At 39.5% G+C, this 22,779-nt stretch overlaps 1 non-coding gene across 1 annotated transcript; it reads left to right on the top strand.

Annotated features, from left to right (window-relative positions):
- The first annotated feature begins 17,897 nt into the window (after nt 1–17,897).
- On the top strand, nt 17,898–17,969 carry trnav-uac. The gene has a single exon. It is a non-coding gene; the product is annotated as a tRNA-Val (tRNA).
- The last annotated feature ends 4,810 nt before the right edge of the window (nt 17,970–22,779 follow it).

Genomic DNA, 22,779 nt, shown 5'->3' with positions numbered 1-22,779 from the left:
AATGTCTAATTTATTCACATGATTGTTGGCCAAAATTCCAAGGGAAACAATTTTCACTTTTTGAATAGTGTCATGGCATCATCATTGTCCACCTGAACAGGTGGATGAGACCAGTTTAATGTTTAAATTCAAGAATGGCACCTCCAACAATGTAGCTCTTCCTGGTACTTTAATAGACTATCAGCCTGGAATATGTGTTCAGGACCCGATGGTGGGGCTTGAACATATAACTATCTGATTTAGAGGCAAACATGCTACCGACTAAGCCAGGTTGTTGTCAAATGATCAACAAATCTGTGTTACAAATTTTGCATCTGTTAGGAAGAATATTACAATGAAAACTACAATAATTTAATTTAGGCCTGAGGTGAAAGGATTCTGGGGTGAAACAAGTGACCTTTCTTATTAGAATTGATGTGATAATTATGAAATAATGTGTTTTACCGTCTTTGCATTCCTTTGCATTGAAAAAAAAGTCCTGCTAATCCTGCAGCCAAGATGATGGATGAACTATTTTTTAAAAGAGATATCAGAAGAAAACCTTATGCCTTGGTGGGATTAGGGGGAGAGAGGGAAGGGAGTTTTCAGTTCCACGGTTTCCATGTTGCTTCACAGAGAATTAGCACAACAAATCTGTTAAACAGTGTCATATTTTTAATCATTTTGTCCTATGCATTGCACCAGTTTCCATCATTGTGACAGTCACAGAACTATCCTACCAAATACACAGCCGTTGGATCCTGTGAAAGGCTTTGACTCAGCCTCTCGTCTTTAAAGGCGCTATATCAAATGCATTGATTTTTATTATTATAATAGACTTGTTGCTGTTGTGCCTGCCACTGCTATTACTGCTATTTCAAGCGAAAATCATTCCTTAGTCCTCCTCACTTACAAACTCTCCAACTCTTTCTGATTAAAAATTCTCCATTTTCTATGTTCCTATTTTTTATTGCAATATTCTGCTCCTCTGTCATTTTTTTCTAATTGTTGGAATAGTTCCCACAACACAATCAAAGCTTTTAACAAGTATTGTATTGCATTGACTTTCCTCAAGCATCCTGTGCAAGCCAAACAGGAATAGGAAAGTGACAGAAAACTAATCGGTAGCAAAGTGTTGATGATTAATGTTGACACATATTGAATAAGAAGGAAGCACCTGATGGAATTCAAGAATTCAAATCCTTTCTGCCTCTTTGCAGTTATGGTCTTTTTTTAAAACCAGATTGCTGAACGATTGGTAGAAACTATGAGGGAAATTTGCAGATTAAAATGTAATTTGACCATTACAAAATCACCTTTCAGTTGTCAGCTTGGCTCAGTAGATGTCAGCTTGACTCAGTTCATAGATTCTTACCTTAGGTTCAGAAGGTTGAAAATTCAACTCCCATGTCAGGACGTGAGGTCAATATTCCAAGCTGATATACCTGTGCAGTACTCTATGGGGGAATCATTGCATTATGGGGGTCCTAGTCCTTTGAAAGTGAAACCAAGGTCCTTCCTGAGTGGATGTTAATGATCCTATGGTATTATTCAAAAAGAGAAGAGTGTTCTTCCTGGTAACCTGGACAGTCATCCAAGCTAAATTGATCATTCACTTCATGGCTGCAGTATGTAAATGTACCACTACATTTCCCTACCAATACACAAGCACATTATTGTGAAACCAATGATCTGCAAAACGTTTTGTGAAGTTATGATTTGAAGCTCTGTGTTAAATATTTACTGATAATAATATTCCTTACATTTGATACAGCACCTTTAGCTTCGAAAGGGCATTTCAAAGCGCTTCACAGAATATACTGTAAAGTGGAGTGACTATGTGTTTTGTGGATGAAAGTGGCAGCAAATAATTTTTTTTATGGCTACGATTGTACAGAATTTTGGGTCACAGGTAGAAAGTAGGATTGGAAAGGATACATTTTGACTGAGGTGATAAAATATTCCATGGAACACAATGTTTCCTGTGCTCTTGGAGCTAAAAATGGGTGTCATCTATGGAAGGGCCAAGATTCAACAGTGGTGATGTAAGAATGCATAGATTTTCTGGATTTTTTTTGTCTCAGGAGATTAAATAAATGGAGCGGAGATCATGATAGGGTAGATTTTGTATGTCAGGAGAAAGTATGATGAGCCATATAGCCTTGATTCATCTAATGGTATTGATATACATTTCTTGCATGACAAAAAACTTCCTCAAAACATCTTGAGCATTGTAAATCTTCTAAAATATGCTATCCATTTTTATAAGAATTAAAAACATTGGTTGTAAAATAAGAGCACTGTTCTTCTTTTTCAACACACGCTCACTGACTGAGTCGGTCAGAATTACCAATCAACAGGTAGGAAACCTTCAATTTTGTCAGAGGAGAAGTGCAATATTAAATATAAATCATTCAATGTATGGCAACAAGGTTTGATAATAAGGGATTAGGGTTAATTACAAAAGAGCATCTGCTCCAAGTTGATTTGAGTTTACGAACATTCAGTGTGGATGAAAAAGAGCTCACACAAGTACAGAAGTAATGAAGGAGACAATGTATGTCTACGATTCATTCTAATAATTAGCCTTGGTTTGTGATAATGTTGCTTTGTGAAAATTAGCCAGCTGAATGAAAAAGCATTCAAGACACAACAGCACAATTTTCTCCATAAACAGTGAGGGTCAAAGGCCAGAATTGTCTTTTCAAATTGAAGAATGGGGCAGGATTTTGGAAAATTCTTAAATGAAACTTTAGTTTTGCAAGACGGTTTCCTTTTTAAAATAAATGAAGACAGAAGATTTTTCCAAAATTCTGCACCATCTTGAGGCTTTGCATTGTTGGAGGTGCTGAGCTTCAAACATGCCATTAAATGCCTTTTCAGATGGATATTAAAGACCCAGTGTCTCTAATTGGCAACTGAAGTAGTTTCTCCCAGTGTCATGACGAACCATCTCCCAAATAAAATGTGCAATTTACTTAAATGGCTTTCCAAGGGACGTGTGTGCAAATTAGCTGTCATTTTCACCTAAAAAATGCAGTTACTGAACTTTACTACATTGTACAGTGTATTCATTGAAGTGCTTTGAGATGCCCTTCTAATGTGAAAGGCTCTATGTCAAATATATGGATAATAATTTTATAAAGTAGTAGATCATGGTGGAAATAAGTTCTCAAGGCTCAGCATGAAGTACTTTGATTATTTTATTAAGGAATTCCATTGAGAAGCTGGAGCCCATAGCACATATTACCCAATTAAATGAATACAGGTATCTACCAGTAATGTGTATTACATGACAGGAAAATGGTATGTTTGTTTCTTGTATGACAAAGTGAAGACAACAGTGAAGGGTAATGAATCTCTCAGGCACGGAATTGGAGTGAATGGAATTTGGGTGAATCTCTGAGTTGAAAGGAAGAGAGTCAGTGGGGTTTAATTTGCACTTGTATCAAACACAAGTAAAAGAAAATCTCGCGAATATCAAAGCTACAGAGATGGAGAGGACAGAATGAAGCTTAAAAGCACATATCTTGTTTTATGGATAAAACATTAAACCGAGATCCTGGCTGCCAGGTGGAAAATCCCATAGTACTATTTGTAAACAGAAAGCAGTTTTTTATATTGTCCTATCCAACAAAGCTCCGAGTAAAATTGGTGATTCACTTCATGGCTGTTTGGGATATTGCCACATGCAAATTGTTTGTCACATTCACCTCAAAACACGCAGTCACTCAACTTCACTTCAACTGCTTCACATCCCCTGCCTTGCCTGACCCACCATTGGCAGTCAGGCTTCAGCCTCTGTGCCCACACCCTTTCAAACTCCATCCACAGTCCCTCTGCCTTGTCCCCTCCTTTGTCTCCTTCAAGACCCATATCAAGACTATCCTCTTCGACCGTACCTTCAGTAACCCTCCTAACCCCACTCCCCTCGCCCTCTACCCTTCCTGAGCCCAACCACCAGCTCAGGGGTGGATCCCTAGATTTCCAGCCCCTTGGAACATCCTCCTGATGTGAAAGGCACTATACAAATGTAATTTGTTGTTGTTGTTTAAAATATATCATGTAAAATGGTTTGAGACATCCTCCCGACATGAAACAACAACAACAACAAGATTCCATTTATACAGCGCCTTTCAGGTCGGGAGGACGTCCCAAGGTGCTGCACAGTTGGGTCAGGACCCGAGCAGGGGGGAAATGGTCAGGGTGAGGGGAGGGAAGGGAGGGAGCGCGGAGGGGGTAGAGAGTCGAGAGGGGAGCTGAAGGCACAGTCAAAGAGAAAGGTCTTGAGACCGGCCTTGAAGGAGGAAAGGGAGGAGGCGGCGAAGGCACTGGGGGATGGAGTTCCAGAGCCTGGGGGCTGAGAGGCTGAAGGCCTGGCCACCGATGGCAGGGCGGTTGGGGCGGGGGATATGGAGCAGACCGGAGCCAGAGGAATGGAAGGTAAGGGCAGGTAGGTAGGGGGATAGTAGGTCGGAGAGGTAGGAGGGAGAAACACCGTGAATGGCCTTGTAGGTGAGGATGAGGATCTTGAAATCAATCCTCTGGGGGATGGGGAGCCAGTGGAGGCGAGCGAGGGTGGGAGTGATGTGGTCCTGGTGCGGGACAGTACACGAGCTGCAGAGTTCTGAATGACCTGCAGCTTGTGGAGGGAGGTGCCGGGAAGGCCGGCGAGGAGAGAGTTCCCATAGTCCAGCCTTGAGGTGATAAAGGCGTGGACCAGAGTTTCAGCCGCGTGAGGGGTGAGGTAGTGCCGTAGTCTGGCGACATTCCGGAGGTGATGGAAGGCGGTGCCAGTTATGGCGTGGATATGAGGGAGAAAGGACAGCTCAGGGTCGAACAGAACCCCGAGGTTCCTGACAGCTTTGAGAGGTGGAGAGTGCAGCCTTGGATGCTGATGCTGTCAGCGCCTGAGGTGCGGAGGCGCTGCCGTGAGCCAATCAGGAGGGCCTCAGTTTTGCGCACGTTGAGCTGAAGAAAGTTGTCTCTCGTCCAGGACTCGATGTCGGACAGGCAGCTGTCAGGACATCGGTGGTCGTGGAGTTGAGGGTAGAGGAAGAAAGGTAGAGTTGGGTGTCATCCGCATACATGTGGAAGTTAACCCCATGTCTGCGGATGATGTCACCAAGGGGGAGCATATAGTGGGTGAAGATGAGGGGACCGAGGACAGATCCTTGAGGGACACCGCACGAGACAGTGCGGGGGGTGGAGGAAAAGCCATTCGTGGAAACAAAGTGAAGACTGTGGGAGAGGTACGACCTAAATTATTCAAGGACAGGGCCTTGAAGGTTGAGGTGGGAGAATAAGCGGTGGAGGAGGATAGCATGTTCGAATGGTGCTATATCAAATGTAAGGATTATTAAACATTATTATTATTAAAAACAATAGGTGGGATACCATTGGGACCAGAGGCCTGATTTTACAGCACAACGTGGGGTACCTGATAACCATATTAGCAATAAAACTAAATGTCTACCATGGTGATGGAATTAGATAGAGCAATTGAGGGAGGTTTCTAGCCAAAATTTTAAACATAAAGGCCGGAGGATAAAATGTACCAATGAGGTATTTGGGGGACAGAAGCCCCCAATCCTAAAGTAGGATTCACAGAAGCCCCCAATCGTAAAGTAGGATTCACAAAGTTTCACTCGACTGTTTTGGCAAGGGATCATAGAAATGCCTGCTGGAGGTTAGAAAGAACTTATTCATGCATCTTTTCAATAGCTTTTTATGCATGTAAATTGTAGGAGTAAATTTGTTATTATTTGTTTCCACTTTGATTATTATTTACTCTGATAGTGAAATACGTGGCAAATTATATCGTTATATAAATATGGAAGTGCAATATATGATGACATCCTATAGTGTGAGCCAAACCACGCCATTGTGAAATGCTCCATGATGTTATCCTAAGTGAAGGATGCTATATTAAAGCAAGTTTTTGTTGATGATGGTTGAAGGTGATGATCTTCTTGGGGATTATTATTAAGGATTATTATTAAACGTTAAGGACTATAGGTGGGTTACCAACAGGACCAGAGATCGATCGGATCTCACCTATTGTCCTTAAAATCCTATCTGTTCTCAATCGTTGGGAAAGATCAAAACTTCACTTCTGACAGTGTAACCAACTGCTGCTGTGTAAAATCTTAAGATTTTTAGTTTTCTGAAACAAATACATAATTTTACATATTGTTCTGATGATAATACAGTGTGGGAACATACACATTCAGTTGTTCATTTCTATTTACTTAAACTGACTGAGCCATTTGTTTTGAATATATGTTATCATACATTGGCTAAATTGGTTGTTTGTGGCAAAATATTATACAAGAAAGGCAGAAAATAGCTGACAAGTAATTGGACATGAACTGCACTTTATTACTACACAGCTACTCCCAAAATATACCAACCATTTGGGAAAATCACATGGCATATTATTAGCAATATATCTGAGCCATACAATGATCACTGGGACAAAAGTATTAACACTTCATGTTGCCAATTTCTTTTGCAGTCACATTTCAGCAGATGGTATGCCTGGGAACTAGTAGGATAAACAAAGGACTTGCTTAACATTACAGAGTCAATGTAAATCATTTCACAAAAGCATTGCAGGGATAATTTCACTATAACATTTGGGATATGGTGAATTGGAAATGTTATATATTTGTGGTGCATTCCATTGATTAATTTGGATTTTGACAATTTTTGAGTAGTCAAAATCTTATTTGCATGATTTGAAGGAATAAATAACTGAAAGTAACACCTTGGAGTGAAAATGCACACGATGTTCATACAAATCATCCCTAAGGTTTGAGAACATCATATGTACATTTTTTTTAAATCAGAGAGCTGTATGAATCTTGAATAGTGATAATAAAAATCCATTGTTTCTCACAGATGCACTGGGTACAATATCATAAATATGCCTTTTAAATATGTTCTTCCCTTATACTACATATATACAGATTCAAAGCAGTCATAAATTCCTTCCATCACCAACAAACAGGAGTCTTATTCCTATTGACACATGAATGAGCCTCAGCAAGTTGGAGCAAAATGGTAAACTTTAACGGCAGTGCCATAGTCACTGGAGAGCCATCTAAGCAGCAAATACTTCTAACTGTATATATCAGTCTGGCTCATTGAGATGCTTATAGGTTCAAACCCCACATTGGCACCTAAGCTCCAAGTTTAAGATGATATTTGAAGGCAGTTCTGTGGAACATATAATAACAACTTTCACTGATTAGCGCCCTTCACATGCTCTTTAAATCCTCAAATTAACTTTTGATTTGAAACAAATCATCAGTTACGCAAGTTACTAAGTCACAAGATCACAAGGTTAGTTCAGATGAAGAAGGCCTCTTTGATCTATCTGATCCCATTCTTCCAGAATACTCACCCTGCCATCCTCCCATTATAGCAGTTTTGAAAAAGAGTCCGTGGATGCAGCCATCCTTACTGACAACCTTTCCAGTTCTAATTACCCTCCAGATAAAGAGAAACTTCCTGACATCTGTCCTGAAATTGCTCTTTGCAACTCTAATCCTATGTAATCTTGTTCCACTGTCTTGGTGTATTCCAAAGCTATCACTGTGCAACATTTTACAAGTACTAGACTAAGAGTGATGTACAACAACAAGATTATATTTCTTTAGCGCCTTTCACATCGGGAGGACATCCCAAGGCGCTGGATAGTGTACAGCATGGAGGGTGCAACATAAGTGCAAGATGTTGTTGTTTTTAGAAAAACTTATACATCGTATACAAACCTAAAACCTTTCATTTCCTAGCTTGAGGTTTGTTGATTTTAGAAGACTATGCTTGTTGGGCATTTTGACTTATAAACAATGCATTGAGATCATATCAGGAACACAGCAAAAGATCTTCAGAATCTCTTATGGATATAAGATTCAGCATGCAATGTGTGGAAAAACATCTTTATAATATGAAATAAGCCTTTTATTCTCTCTCGTAGGTGTAGATTAACTGCTTTACATCTCTTGTCTCCAGATCAAATCAGAAAATGGCACATTTATTAAAGATCAGAATATTTAAGTAGTTTGAAACAAGGTATTGTGTTTTGAACGGATTGTATCAATATTAGGTTGACATGAATTTTGACTGATCAAATAACTCCCATGAATTCAGTTTCTCCTTTGCTGGACTCTCAATGTATATAACTAAACACATTTGTAAGGTAGCCTGTGGAATTTGACACAGTTAATCCAAACAGGTGTTGGAAACTGCCATTGCTGTATTAATGCATTTATAAAATCATTAATGATCTGAGAAATCATGTTCTTTCAGTTGGCCAAGTTGAGCATAAACTTATACCAATCCCGTTCATTAAATGTAGATATTTTCACCTTTAAATCCCTCCATGGTCTCACGGCATCCTATCTCTGAGAACTTCTCAAAACCTATGAACCCTGCAATTCTCTTTGCTCAGTAGGTACCAGGCTACTTCATGTCCTCGTTTTACCCGCTCCATCATCAGAGGGCGGGCTTTCAGTTTTTCTGTCTCCACTCTCTGAAACTCCAACCCTGAGTCCCCGAGCCCCTTGATTCCCTCCCTCACCACGTTCAATATCTGTCTGAAGACCTATATCTTTGACTGTGCTTTTAGTTATGTTTCCCCTTCCAACCCCCTTGGCTCCCACCCCTAGCTCGGGGCTAAACTAGGATTATTAAGCACCTTGGGACTTCCTCCCGACATGAAAGGCACTATATAAGTGTAAATTTGTTGTGAGTGAAAATTACTATTTTGGATAAAAATTAAGATTACAGCAAATGGATTTCAAGGATATGAGTAAAATGATATAAGTCTGTGCTCAGGATTGTTTTTCTGTGTAAAATGAGATACAATAAAAAATACTATTATTGCTCTCAGCATCTGCAATAGTACAGTTTATTGTGACTCTTAATGCCAGAATGTTGAAATCATATTCAAGCCTCAATTGTACTCATTTACTCAGTGTAATGAAGATGGATAGATGGTTATTGTATTTAACTGCCAATACTAAAATGCAGTTGGAGCCTTCACTGGTTAAAGGGAACAGTAGATGGGACTGAGTACACAATTGAGTTTGTACGTTTTTTTTTGTCACCGATATCCAGATGCAGGCTTAAATCCAACCTGGATGAGGAGTCCTGTAAAACCGTAGTTAGTGCACTTGTCTTGCAAGCGAGATGACCTAGGTTTGATTCCGGGTAGGGCGAAATATTGGGCAACTTTCCTTACTCCACACACCTCTGTTTACCTAGCACTAAGTAGGAACCCGGTTGTTAATCGATTGGCAGATCGCTTTTGCGGGGGTAATAATCCCTTTAAAAAAGTAATAAATTGGTTAATCAAACCATGACTGTTTGTGGGACACTGCTCCATTTCACCCACAAAATATACAGTCAATTCACTTTACAGTGTATTCTGTGAAGCGCTTTGAAGCATCTCGAAAACGTGATAAGGCTCTATATCAAATGCAAGGATTATTATTTATGTAATGACTTTTTTTAATATACCCTAGTATTACCTGAAACAGTGTTGTGGACAGTTTCTGCTTTGTTCCTTGTGAGTGTGGATTTACAGTACCACAAATACCTTAATTTAGAAATAAATTTACAATCCTACTGAGAAAACCTTCAAAGAAAATGTCTGCAAAGATTTTTTCCCCTATGAGGTAAAAATCCTGTGAAGGGTTTTTCAGATGTCTCCACAATGTGATAAGGCACTATATTAGATGTAAGAATTATTATTATTATAATAGTTAAGGCAATTTAAATGTAATTTATATTGAACCATTGGGTTAAGAAAATTGGCAGTGATTGTAGGAGTCATCCTGGCTCAGTTGCTTATGCTCCCACTTCTGAGTCAGAAGACTGTGGGCTCAAGCCCCATGTTGGGACTTTGATCATTGATTGTTGGGACGTCATCCTGACGTGAAAGACACTATACAAATTTTATTTGTTTTTGTTGTTGATCTTGTCAACTAGGCTGACACTCAAAGCAGTGCTGGGGAGCTAATGCATTGTCAGAGATGCCTGTCTTTGGATGAGACATTAAACTCAGGTCAGACCTGCCTGTTCAGTTAAATTTTAAAAATCCCATGGCACAATTTAAAAATGTATAGGAATTTCTCCTGGTGTCCTGGACAACAATAAGCTGCATTTATGTAGTACCTTTCACGTTGGGAGAACATCCCAAGGCACTGAATTTCTCGTGGAGTGTCTCATGCCCCTACAATACACAATCACTGCACTTTACAGAAAGGCTATGTAAATCACAATGAGACATTTTGACATAATGCATTATATCAAATGCAGGCTTATTATAATGATATTTACTTTCTAAAATTAATTTCCAATACTGTAATAATAATATCCTATGCTGCAGTTTGGACATTTTGTGTTTCCTCTTACTGCAGCATTGGACAAACTAAAATCCCAGAAAATGACAAATCCATATTGATTACTGGGATTGGATATATTGGCTTGTTGTCTCAGACAAGAACAGCTTTGGTATCTTGGAAAATTATCATGTGATTTAAACCATTATTAAGGGTTTCCATTCACTGATCACGCTGCACACAATTACAAGTATTTGGATGGTCTCTTTTCTTCACAAGATTTTGTAAATGTAATTTAAAAATAAATTACACCAGTTCCCAGCTATTCTTTCAGATTTGACTTGTTGATGTAGTTTTGCCAAGTGATTTTGTACCAGATTGTGGCAGAGCTGATTATTGGGTTACTATCTTAACCCTGATGTTTTGGTGAATTTAAGATGATATCCTGTTATCCCATAAACCAAAGCCCTAGTGGATATGGTTAACCAAACCATATAAGCTACAATAAGCTTGCCAGAGTTTGCAATAGCAAACTGTACAGTTTTATCGGGCTGAACTCCAGCAGTACCCCCAAACCATCAAGACAAACTCTGGGGTCCCCTAGTCAAAACTCTCTGGGGTTGAGTAAGCAGGGTGCATCCTTCTGAAGAGAGTTTGCGCACCAAAGCAGACAAACAGCAACTATACATATGTGGAACTCTGAACACTTTTCGTGCGAACTGGTTTTGGGGTTCACATTGTCATGAAGTTGGGGGGAGGTCACACCAACATCTTGTTTTTAATGAACAATTATCTTTAGTTATTGACTACATTAAATGACCACATTAATTAGCACTATAGTAATTATCACCAATTCCCCGGTCACAATTTTCACCCTTTTGATCTGAACTCTGAAATGCATTAAATTGCTTTATAGAGGCTAGTCTTCCAAAGCACTTGTTGCCTGACATGTGCCTATTTATAAAGCCAGAAAAACTAAAGAGTTGAAAAGAGCCCTCTAATGAAAAAAAACACTAGGTTGTAATGAGATTGTAAAGAAAAGGCAAAGTGACCTAACATTGCTCCCTTGATTCATCCTCATCCATTTTGCACATTACATAAGCAAATTTAGCCCTTTGAAATTCTTTGTGTAAAAGCTAGTGCTTTGTGTTTCAGGCCAACTGTGACTGATAGCTCAGCATGCACAATTATGCTCTCTCATTTCGTTTCCCAACAGATAATGGGGCTTAACAGTCCATACGCAGAACTCTGCAGCCTGCTTTTTACTCATTCTCTCAGGAGATGTTGACTCATGTTAAGCTGTGATCTTTCCCCAAATAAAACGTTTTAACTCTTTCTTTTATCACCGGAACATTTTTGGAAATATAATGAGATCTAAAAGAATTTTGGAATTATGAAAGGGGGGAGGGGGTGGACTGACAAATCTCTTCATGAGAAAGTGTCCGTTAAACGTGTTTTCATTTTCAATGTAATAGTCTTCATATTTGGTATTAAAGTCTTACCACCTTGTAAGACTTCATAGGATTTACTGGGAAAAATAGTAAGTAGTGACTTTGTATTTGTATGATAACGTGATGTAAGTTGCATTAAAATAATGTAGAATTCTCAGTGAGATTTAGAAACATAGTCACCACACTTGAAAGCACTTACCCTGGGAGTTTTTGAACTTATAGGTGCTATATGAAATCCAAAGATTATTATCAGTTATCATTGCTGTATTATGGTATGTTAAGAACGACCTTTTGTCTGGCCCTTTTTTCTCATAAAGGTTTCTCAAAAATCTTATTTCAGTAAAATGGTGCTTCTTTAAATCAGGGTTCAAATAGTTTTAATCAGATGTGCTGATTAACCATTTGTCTTCATGTGATTTCACTTTGACTTATTCCTTTCAATACTTTTATATTATTGTTAAAAGCATGTAAATAATCAATGAGTTTTAGGTAAATGTTAATTTCGATTTGATAGAATGGAGTGTTTTCCCAGAGTGACAAACTCTAACTCACCAAGTCCTGGAAAATATGTTTTATTACATATTGTTTATTACTACCAAGTACTTCTGAACAGTCTTTACTGCTTACATGACTGTAATTTGTACAAACATCACATTTGTAACAAACCTATGGTTTATTACTGTCAGATGGAAAACAAACTTGATAGGCAAAAATTGTTATTACTGTATGTGAGAGTCAAAGGCCCCTTTTTATAAATGTATAATTGTATTGTTACTGAAATCTAAAACAAATGCATAATCTGTGTATTAATGGCTGTAATGAATGTTACTGCAACTTTAATATTAGAATATGGAACTTAGACTGATTAAATGCTCAGTTTGCTTCTTCTTCTGTTAGCTCCTTATCCCTTAATAAAACATGCTGGAATATTATTATTTTATCAATAATGCAACATCCAGTGTCTGCAGGTTTACCAGCATTTACAAAGGAATTAAATTTTAAGACTCACTTCTTTTTCTCAAGCCCTGTTTAACTAATATCACGCCCACAGTATTAGTTACATATCATATTATTATTGTATCTGCAATACGTTGGCATGTTTATTTTCAATAATGTTGATTACTAAGGCAGAACAGGTGATGCTTTATCAGAAACATGCAGTGTTGGAGAAAACTAATCCTCTTTAATCCCTTCAAGGTTTCATTGCCTGAGTACATGTTAACATTTTGTGGAAGTGACATTCGAACGTAAAAATAAACCTGCTTAAATCAAGTGATATTAACTTGCTTCAGTGCTGGTCTTTCATTTGTATATTGTATTCCAACAAGATAGAGACTAAACATCCCATTCAAATGTGTGCACCTTAGTTCACAACAGTTCCTTACTGCTATCTCTCTCTCCTCATTAATTTGAACATACATATTTCATCTTTTAAAATTAACCTTTCCTCTACATTTTAAAAAACTTTTGCCTTTGTTCACTGATTTCCTTCAGCTTGTGACCTATTGTCCCCGATGAAGAACAGTTGCATAATGCGATAATGAGATGATTCTTAAAACTTGTATCTCAGCTAAACTGCCTCAGAAAAGAAACGTGCAGCCCATCTGAACAGAATTTCTGCAACATGCAGGAATGGATGTCTGCAATTCTCTCTTTCTTTAGAGTCCTTTGTCCAAGATGGCAGTTGATTATTTCTTTGATTCCTTCACAGCAAACAATCTATCCAAAACATAATGGACAGAAAAGTAACTAAGATAATGATGAATCTATGTATGACATTGGTTTGGCTGCAGCTGGATTATTGTGTGCACTATTGGGTACAACATTTATAGAAAGGATATTGTAACTATAGAGAGGATGCAGTATAGGGTTATGAGGATGAGATTGGAGATGGAAGAATACAGCTATTAGTAAAGGCTAGAAAGGTTAGCATTCTTCACTTTGGAGCAGAGAAGGGGTGATTGGATTGAACTGTTTAAGATACTGAAAGGAATTGAGATTGTTCAAAAATCTCTTTCCACCATTAGGGGATTCGAGGACAAGAGGGCAAGATTTCAAGATTGTGATAGGAGTAAAAGGAGAAGTTCAGAAGAAAATTTTCTCCCAGATGGCTGTCGGTTTGGAATGATTTACTAGGGCTGGCTGTTAACATGTTAGAGTCTAATGGGGTTGTAGAAAAATAGAACTGGACAAGCATGTGCAAAGAAAAGATATTAAAGGACATGGGGAATGAGCGATGTAATGACTTGTTGGAACAGCAATATTGACATGAAATAACGTGCCAAATGGCCTCCTACTATATTGTACCTTTCTATGGTTCTGTCTTTCAGTGCTTTCGTATATAAATCTGTATTATAGTGCCTTACCACATTGAAATACACATTGAAAGCACTTCATTTTGCCATAAATTACAGTAACTGTGTATTTAGAGGCAAACATAGCAGCCAATTTGCATATAATGTCCCACAAACAGTTATAAAGTAAATAACATTTTTTTAAAAATCATCTGGAGTATTGTTCATTCAGACCTGAGAGAAACTCCCATCTCAATTCAAATAGTCCCATAGGGTTGTCAATACTCATCTGAACAAGCAGATAGGAACTTAATTTAATTTCTCATCCAAAGAATGACATCTCCAACAATGTAGCTCTTCCCCCAGCACTACAACTAGTGTGTCAGCCTAAACTGTGAGCTCAAAGTCCCAACATGTGTCTTGAATTCACACTTCTGACTCAGAGCTGGAGAGTGCCACTAACTGAGCCAGGCTAACCCTTGAAACTTTTCAGGTTTAATCATTGGTATGTCCTGATCTCAGCCAGCGAGGTTATTTGGCCCAAGTAGTTGCCTTGGTGTACCTAAGGTAGGAGAGGAAATGTCTGTTGAAGTTGCTTCTTTTTTGTGACCTATTCTAGAAAGGGATGTGAATAGACTTTTTGAGTGTAAACAGGCTTCGACCAGATTGTAATGTTGCTCAATTTCTAGTTGATAAGTTCTGATAAAGCTTGTTTGTTAGCATTTGCATACAAAATACAGTGACTTACTTTATAAAGATGCCATAAAGTGCTTTGAGACTTCCTTCTGACGTGAAAGGCACAATATTAAATATAAAGATAGTTATTTATTATTACTATTTGTTCCATTTCTAGTTGAAATTGATATTTCTCACATTGTGTTTACTGAACATACACCCTTCTCATCAACCCCTTATCAAGAAGATGAGACTAAGCAACAGTTTACCAATGAACTCAACACTTTGAAAGCAACTAGAATGTGAGATGTGGAATCTGACATATCAATGTGAGGATTATTCAAAGTCACTTTACAAGAATATACTGTTGGTATTGCTTCAGCTATGAAAAGAGAAAGGGGGCAAGATGTGGTAAACCTCTGAGACAAGTGTAGTTACTAACAATAAACCTCTTATTCAGAGCTATGGAAACAAGTAAAACCAAATAGGTACTTAATATTTTTATTGAAAAAGCAGAGAATATTATGATGATTAAGTGTAATGTATTCAAATGAGGATCAAGATAGGACCTACTCCTGGGGAGACAATTGAAGCAGCCAGAAGGTGAGGGAATGGTACCAATACCCACATTTGGAAATAGAAAGTTACAACTATTGGTGGCCAAAATTGCATTTTACTCCAAAACCATTCTGGAGGCCAAAAACAACCCCATGAGCATGGTTCTCCACCATCCAATACCTTCTTTGTGCACCCACCAAGCTTCCTCCAAGTGAGAAGACCTGGGTTGGATTCCCAGGCAGGGCAAAACATTAGGCAAGTTTCCTTACTCCACACACACGCTCCTGTTTACCTAGCAGTGAGTAGGAACCCAGTTGTTAGTTGATTGAATAATAATCCCATCAAAAAAATAAATTAAAAAATCTTAATAATTTAATCGGTCAATCCATGGTTGTTTGTGGGAGACTGCTGTGCACAATTTAGCTGCCTTGTTTCTCCCACAAAATATACAGTCAATTCACTTTACAGTATACTCTGTGATGTGCCTTTGACACGTCTTGAAGATGTAATAAGGCGATATATCAAATACTAGGATTATTATTATAAAAATATGCTGCCGGAATGTTGACAGAATGATGACTTAGGTGGTAAATCCTTGTCATTAAATGTAAAATCATATAGAATTTTGCAAATCTGCCTCAAATTCATTCTTAATCTGGCGTAATTTTTGACAATACTGAAAAAAATGTATGTGTAAGACCAAGAAATAAGGAAAACCCTATATTTGGGGTTTAGGTCTGTGGCAAAGAACGAGAAGATTGAAAAAGACCTGATAGAGGTGTACAAAATATTGTGGGATTTCGATAAGGTAAGTAAAGAGAAACTATCTGGGTTTTTTTACATACAGTGGACGATTAGGACATTGAATATCCTACCAAAAACAATGCTTTAAAAAGAATATATAATATGTTTTAAAAGTGAATTTAATATTTGAAACGGAAACATATGAAAGCACTTGAAGAAAAAAAATACAGAAGTGGAGCTTAGCTCAATGCTCTTTTAATCAGTCAGGCACGATAGGTCAAATGGCCATCTTCTGTGCTGCAGAATTCTAGTATTCCATGTTGATGACATTTTGTTACTGTTGCAACATTCAAAATCACCTCTTATCTTTGTGGACATTCATCCATCATTTTGGACGGATATCTGGATACTTTAAAGGGAAATGTTGCAAATCCAAAGCCCTCTCCATGAATAATAGCTCACAATAGGTAGACATCGAGGAATAAAATATATCATGGACACTCAGTGAATAATGTGCCTAGGTATTTCTGGTGATCCCTAACTTTAAGCAATTAACTGATATTAATCTGAGCTGGAAATTGACCTACATTCGGAAGTTATACATAGGTGGACAACACTACATCTTTCTCGCCAAGGGAAAGTGAATGCTCTTACAATGAATGTGATGCCCACGCTAAATTATATATTTTCAATGATTCCACTGCTGGTTCAAGACCACTAGTGCAAGAAGATTAAAAAAATACTTTTGCAATTTTTATGGGAGGGGAAAACTCCCAAGGATTAGTTTCACTAAATTGCAGAAGGATAAGGTCAGAGGAGGTCTTAGATTGACAGAACCTATGTTGCACAACCAGGTTTTCAAATTAAGATATGCGGTGAGATGGCTCTACCTGCCAAGAAATGAGATGGGCTGACTGTAATTGGAAAGGGAGAAGGTCACAGAGCAGGTTACGCCACAGAACCAGATATATGCTTCTTCCTCTGAAATTAAGTACCATAATGAGGTGATACACTCCTCGTGTTCATACCTGAGAGAATTTGATAGATTTGAGTTTGAAGGATAGATAGAGACTTGGATTAGAACTGTAGGGTCAACAACAACAAAAACAACAACAAAAAATTTGTATAACGCCTTTTACATCGGGGTTCATCTCAAGGCGCTGGACATTCAGTGTTTTGGACCCGAGATCGGGGTCAAGATCAAGGAGGGTGGAGGGCAGGGGGGGATGGAAGGTGACCGAAGCCACAGTCGAAGAATAGGATCTTGAGATGGGTCTTGAAGGAGATAAGGGAGGGAGTGAGGCATTGGGAGGATTAGAAAAGGACAGAGTTTAAGAGACTGGGAATTAGGAAAGGAGGATGTATTAGTAAAGGAGGAGAAATTATAAAATCACGACAGGAAGAGGAATTAGCAAAGGAGGATGATTGAGATTAGAGACAGTCGAAGAAGGGAGGGGGTGGAGGAAGAGAGAGGAATTAGGAAAGGAGGGGGCTGAGGAAAGGAGGGATATTAGGAAGAGAAGGGAAAATTAGGAAGGTGGGGCTAGGAGTTGTTTATGGATTAGGATGGATTTATACTCCACATGCCACAGGGAGCATAAATACTGGCGGGGACTGGTTAGGCCAAACAGCATTTTGGGTGCAGTAGATTCTATGGAATATGGGGAAATATATGGTAGCGTTACTCAAATTGGTCCAGTTAAATCGGGCGCTGAACTGTGCTGTGATCAATTTGATGAATATTTGCAAGTGAGGGAAGCATTGGTGCTGAACATCTTTTAGATTTGAATTTCAGAGAGAATGGGATTTAAGAACTTAATTTTTTGCTTAATGGAACTTAGTGGAGTCCTGTAGCTCAGTGGTTAGAGCACTCACCTTACAAGCGAGAGACCAGGGTTCAATTCCCGGCAGGGCGAAACCTTGGGCAAGTTTCCTTACTCCACATGCCTGATAATATTACCTCAAGAAAGAAAAACAATGATAAATTGGTCACGTCAATCCATGACTGTTTGTAGACACTGCTGTGCGCAATGTTGGACTTCCTCAAATTCAAAATCGAGGGAATCCACTCAGCTGCCTCTGCCACTGGAACTACTACCCCCTCCCCATCTCTTCTCCCCCCCCCCCCCACCCCTACCCCACCCCTCCCTCCTTTGAATCGGTCTCCCCCTCCTCTCTCATCACCGCCATAACCCGCATGAAACTCACCACCTGCTCCCTGGATCCTATCCCTATCCCCCTCCTTACCTCCCAGCTCCACCTCCTTGCCCTCTACTCACTGACATCGTTAACCTCTCCCTATCCTCTGGTACTGTTCCCACCTCTTTAAAAAACACTGTCATCATTCCTATCCTTAAAAAACCCTCCCTGTTCTCTACTCTCTAACTACCATCCCATTTCCAACCTCCGCTTCCTCTCCAAGGTCGTAGAATGAGTTGCTGCTTCCCAGCTTCACTCCTTCCTATCCCACCACAAACTTCTCAAATCCCTCCAATCAGGCTTCCGTGCTGCCCACAGCACAGAAACCGTCCTGGTCAAAGTGACAAAAGTGACATTCTGTCCATCTGCGACCAAGGCTCCCTCTGCCTCCTCGTCCTCCTTGATGTCACTGCTCCTTTCGACACCGTCAACCACTCTATCCTCATCCACCACTTCTCCTCTCACCTCAACCTCCACTTCGCTGTCCTTGATTGGTTCAGATCGTACCTGTCACACCGCCTGCACTTCACCTCCTCCAACAGCTTCTCCTGTAGCCCCCAGACCGTCTCGTGTGGCATTCCTCGGGGCTCTGTGCTTGGTCCGCTCCTCTTCTACCTCTATATGTTCCCCCTTGGTGACAACATCCGCAGACATGGGGTCAACTTCCACATGTATGCGGAAGACACCCAACTCAACCTCTCTGCCTCCACCCTTCACTGTAGTACCACTGCTGTGCTGACAGAATGTCTGTCAGACATCAAGTCCTGGATGAGAGCTAACTTTCTTCAGTTGAACGTCAACAAGATCGAGGCTCTCCTGATTGACTCCCGTCAGCGCCTCCTCACCTCAGACGCTAACAGCATCACCATCCATGGTTGCACACTGCACCTTGCTAAGTCAGTCCAGAAGCTTGGGGTCTTGTCCGTCCCTCACCAATCCTTTCTACCCCACATTCGCGCCATGACCTGCTCTGCTTTCCCCCACCTCTACAAAGTCCCCGGCTCTGACACTGTCTGACACCGCAGGCCACCGAAATTCCCATACATGCCTTCATTACATCAAGGCTCGACTATGCAAACTCACTGCTTGTCGGCCTCCACAACTCCTCCTTTCACAGGCTGCACATCATCCAGAACTCTGCAGCCCGTGTTGTCTCGCGCACTAGGCTCCATGACCCTATTAACCCCATCCTCGCCCGACTCCACTGACTACCCATCTCACAGGGGATACAGTTCAAGATCCTGTCCTCACCATCAAAACCCTCCATGGTCTTGCTCCCACCTATATCTCCGATCTCCTCAACCCCTACCGTCCTGTTCGCTCCCTCTGTTCAGTGGGCTCTGACCTGCTTCACGTCTCGTGCCTTGCTCGCCCCACTATCGGCGGGAGGGCCTTCCACCACTCTGCGCCCATCCTCTGGAACACCATCCCGCAGTCCCTCTGTCTCGTTGCCTCCCTCGCCACCTTCAAGACCCACCTCAAGACTCTCCTCTTCGATCGTGCTTTCGATCTCCCTGCTTCCCCCCCCTGCCCTCCCCACTCACCCACCCCGACTCCCAGCGCCTTGGGACGTCCTTCCTACGTGAAAGGCGCTGTACAAATGTAATTTTGTTGTTGTTGTGTGCAATTGGCTACCGTGTTTCGCCCACAAATATACAGTCAATTCATTTTACAGTATACTCTGTGAAGCGCTTTGAGACTCTAGAAGACGTGAAAAGTGCTATATCAAATGCAAGGATTATTATTATTAAGAGCTTAATTTGAATAATTTGCACAAATAATAAATAATAATCTTTTCTAATGTCCGGGGGTAATAATCCCTTCAAAAAAAAATGCGGTCACTCAATCCATGATTGTTTGTGGATCATTGCTGTGCGCAATTGCTGCCACGTTTTGTCCACAAAGTATACAGTTAATAAACGTACAGTATAGTCTGTGGAAAACTTTGAGACATCTCAAAGACCCGTCAAGTCCCTATATCAAATGCAAGGATTATATTATTTCGGTTTTTCATAGCGAATATTTTAAGCTCAAAGTCAATTGAACAAAACACTCCAATATATGTTACATCTATATGTTTTTGCTGTTCAGTCTTGCACGATGTGCCTTCACAGCCAACACTGACCTGGCCTCAGAAGTACAGTTATGTACAAAGGGAGATTCTGAACATCTTAATCTCTATCTTGTCATGTGGACACCTTTAAGAAACAGATGGATGCTGTAAAGGGAAGATAGTTGGATTGGTATTCTTGATTTAATGAGTCCAAATAGGTTGAAACATTTTTTACTTGAGCCAATTTTGTATATTTAAGTTTCAACTTACAATATAATCAAAAAAAATTACATTATAGTTATTTATAAGTTCCTAATTCAATTTAACTAAGGGAACAAAAAAAAATTCAGCACGGATCAATAAATTTATTATCCTTAGAAAATAGAGCAGGATAACCTCTTTGTGAGAAATGAGAGTCTAATGAGAGTGGGTTTAACCTCAGCCTAAAAGGCTGAAGTGGAATTGGGTAAAGACAGAGCAATCATAGGAAATCGCTGTCATATGAACCATACAGACTGATCATGTTCAAGACCTTAAAGGCAAAGGTAAGCCAAATAATCAGGTATTTCCATTGTATGCCAAGAAGAGATTTGGGAGGCCTTATTGTTGAGAAGGATTTATTCTACCTGAGCTCTTCTTCAGTCACAAAGGTATTGGTTTACCAGTCATTGTGTTGACCGACAGGGGAAAATCATTTCAATAGTTTCTCTTCACCAGCTCACTGGGCTTCTCTACTCAGTATTCATAAGCTTTGAAAAAATAAAGAGGTGGTATTGATTTAAGAAGCTTCCAGCATTCGTTGCAAACCAGACAACTTCTATAACATCTTTTGCCATCCAAGACAGGAAGGTAAAATACTATTAATAACAAGACTGTTGCGTTACAAAAATTTGCATTAGCTCACTTGAAGAAAGATTTTTTTATAAAATGAACATAATCTTACATTCGGAATAATATTTTGATTTTGTTAACTAACCTGAATCAAGATCTGCTTCAAGTAGCCCTTGATATGGTTTGTGAAAACATATGCACACATTTGACCATGGTGTTTGAGCAACAAACAATCATGGACTGAAAATGACCAAATTATTATTGTTTTGTTTTTTGGAGGGATTATTATTAGGCGTGTGGAGTAAGGAAAATTGCCCAAGGTTTCGCCCTGCCTGGAATTGAACTCAGGTCTAACCACTGAGCTACAGCACTCCACAAAGTTGTCTCAAAGAGCTTCACAGGATAGACTATAAAGTGAATTGACTGTATATTTGTGGGCGAAACGCGGCAGCCAATTGCGCACAGCAGTGTCCCACAAACAGTCGTGGATTGAGTGACCAATTTATTATTGATTTTTTTCTTGAGGGATTACGCCTGATCATAATCCCTCAAGAAAAAAATTCAAGGAAACTTGTCCAAGGTTCCACCTTGCTGGGAATTGAACCCAGGTCTCTCGCTTGCAAAGCGAGTGCTCTAACCACTGAGCTACAGGACTCCAAGATAGGGATCTTCAGTCTTGAGAGAATACTATCATAGGGAACGTTGTAGAGGAGTATACAATTTTAAATGGGATTGAAAGTAAAAAGTAAGGTAATATTTTACGATGCACCAACACAGGAGAATAAGAGGGCATAGGTTTAGATTTAGAAAGGGCAATTTCAAGCCAGATCCCAGCACTTTGTTTTTACCCTGAAATCAATTAACAACTGAAATAGGTTGCTAAGAGAGCAGTTGAGGCCAGGATACCAGAGTCATTTGAAAAGCAGTTTAATGGATGGGTGTTCTGAAGGGATGAAATCAGATGGCCCGGAAGGCCTTCTTTGTCCAAACCAATCTTGTGATCTTGTGTTCAAATATTTCATGGAGGCTGTAACAATTGATTCCCAATAGTAGTTCTTCCAGGTAATAGATAAATAATTTCAGAACTTAACAATTTAAAAGACATTCATGAGTGTAACTAATTATAAAATGAATGACTAGCATTTTTTGTTCAGAATATTAACAGTTGCTAGTGTTGACATAGAGATTGCTGCATACTTCTTTATACAGCTAAGCTATATTTAACCATCAGTTGCACAGTTTCAGAGTGTTTTCTGAAATTAATTATTTTTTTCCCCAAGAGCACCAAAATACATAGGGCAATGCTTATGGAATGAACAAAACACAAAATACTGCAGATGCTGGAAATCTGAAACAAAAACAGAAGTTGTTGGGTACACTCAACAGGTCAAGCGCATCTATGGAGAAAGGAAAATGAGTCTACGTTTTGCGTCCATGACCCTTCGTCAGAACATTTGGCATTAACATTTGTTCTGTTTTTGAGTTGGGAGGCCACCTACATTGACATTACATGCACGTAGATAGGTTTTTATGTCATAGAACAAAATCCAATCTTACAGGTAGCCTGAAGCCAATGGCTACATACTCATATGCTTGACAATACCATACGAAAAATGGTCCCAGTGACATAAGGAATTACTTTA

The sequence above is a fragment of the Callorhinchus milii genome, unplaced genomic scaffold, assembly GCF_018977255.1.
Source record: "Callorhinchus milii isolate IMCB2004 unplaced genomic scaffold, IMCB_Cmil_1.0 Scaffold1, whole genome shotgun sequence".
NCBI classification, from domain to species: domain Eukaryota; kingdom Metazoa; phylum Chordata; class Chondrichthyes; order Chimaeriformes; family Callorhinchidae; genus Callorhinchus; species Callorhinchus milii.
Note: the sequence above shows the minus strand (reverse complement) of the source record. Positions and strands in the feature narration are given on the sequence as shown.